General features: G+C 37.7%; 1 non-coding gene across 1 annotated transcript; it reads left to right on the forward strand.

Moving 5' to 3' along the window:
- Positions 1–1345: 1345 nt before the first annotated feature.
- LOC116973805 lies at positions 1346–1464 on the forward strand. Its single transcript, XR_004412124.1, has one exon. It is a non-coding gene; the product is annotated as a 5S ribosomal RNA (ribosomal RNA).
- Positions 1465–2076: the final 612 nt, after the last annotated feature.

A 2076-nucleotide genomic window follows, 5' to 3' on the forward strand; every position in this document is an offset into this window, starting at 1 on the left:
AATAATTTATCAGTACTAACCCCACTATTGAACAACCCCGCATTCAAACCTTCTCTCATCGACAACACATATCAACAATGGGATAGACTGGGGATTAGGAAAGTAGGGGATATGTATGAATTGGGCAAACTGTTATCATTTCAACAATTAAAATTAAAATTTAAATTGAAGGATAATCAACATTTTAAATATATACAGGTATGTGACTTTATGAAGAAATATACACATAGATTTCAAACTATATTTTTAGACCCTTTAGAAGAAGCAATGAATATTAAGGCTGATTCACAAAAATTAATATCATACTTTTATAATAATATATTAAATAGAGAATCACCCTCAACAGAAGCACTAAGGGAAGATTGGGAACATGAGCTAATGCTAAAGATCTCGAAGGATAGATGGGAAAAGTATTTGATGATTACACATAACTGTTCTATTAATGCAAGACATAATTTAATTCAATTCAAATTATTACATAGACTATATTATTCAAAAACGAGGTTGAATAAATTTTATCCAAACGTCTCTCCCAGATGCGATGTTTGTTTCAAAACGCTAATATAACACATTCATTTGTAGGATGTACAAAGTTGAATACATTTTGGAGTGATATATTTGATATATTTACAAAGCTCTTCAAGTCAAGAATAGAACCCAAAATGGAATGGATTATATTTGGAATAATAGGAGAAGATACCAATTTAAATAAAGACCAAAATGTTTTTTTTAATTATGGGTTAATAATTGGAAAGAAATTGATACTTAAATTTTGGAAAAATGCAACCATACCAACTGTTAAAATGTGGATTAGGAATATGATGGACATAGCACGCCTTGAAGAAATGAGACTCCGACTAATAGATAAATATGACCAATTCTTAAGGAGTTGGTCTCTTTTCATCGACTTTTTGGAATCATGTGATGCAGCGGTACCATAAGGATTGCTGATTTCAGTTCATGACGTGGATAGATCTACATCTCCGAATACAGATTTGAAAAATTCTCTTTTAAGGGGCCTTCTCTTCTATTTCTACTTTCCACTCCACTTTTTCTTTTTTCTTTTTTATATACACACTTCACGTTTTTCTATTCTCTACCATCTATTTTTCCACTTTTTCTCCTTTCTATTATTTTCTTTTTCTTGTCTTGCTTACTTCCTTCTCATAACATAAAACTAGAGGTTGTACATAGAATGGATTACGGTATGACATAGTTGGCACCTAAAATTAGGTTTCACTGTACTGTTTTAACTTCTAATAAAATAAACAAATTTAAAAAAAAAAAAAAAAAAGTGAGATGGAGAGTGCGTGTGTTAAATACACGTTTAGTATCATTACTCTCTGCCTACGGCCATACTAGCCTGAACACGCCCGATCCCGTCTGACCTCGGAAGCTAAGCAAGCTCAGGCCTGGTTAGTACTTGGATGGGAGACCGCCTGGGAATACCAGGTGTCGTAGGCTTTTTTTACCCTCTCCCACCACCGGGGGACACTCTCTTTCACCCACACCCACACACACTACCGCCACACTAACACACCTACGCACACGCACACACACATTCTCTCACACACACACACACCTACACACTACCGCCACACTAACACACCTACATGCACACACACACACGCGCACACACACACACGTGATGCATGCATGTGTAGAAGGGTCCCGAGCCGAAAGATTATTAAGGGTTTGGACACGCTGGAGGTAGGAAACATGTTCCAGATGTTGGGGGAGTCCATAACCAGGGGCCACAGATTAAGAATAAGGGGTAAGCCATTTAGAACGGAGACGAGGAAACACTTTTTCACACTGAGAGTTGGGAGTGTGTGGAATTCTCTGGGGATGATCAGCCATGATCACATTGAATGGCGGTGCAGGATCGAAGGGCTGAATGGCCTACTCCTGCACCTATTGTCTATTGTCACCTATCCATGTTCTCTAGTGTGTGTAGCCTGACCTGACCTGCTGAGTTACTCCGACACGCTGTGTTATGCCGATGATGGCAGCATCTGTTATTCTGTAGCGGTACCAAATGTGCTGAACGAATAGTTGCTTTATTCAGACATTACA

This window comes from Amblyraja radiata, chromosome 5, assembly GCF_010909765.2.
Source record: "Amblyraja radiata isolate CabotCenter1 chromosome 5, sAmbRad1.1.pri, whole genome shotgun sequence".
Lineage (NCBI taxonomy): Eukaryota > Metazoa > Chordata > Chondrichthyes > Rajiformes > Rajidae > Amblyraja > Amblyraja radiata.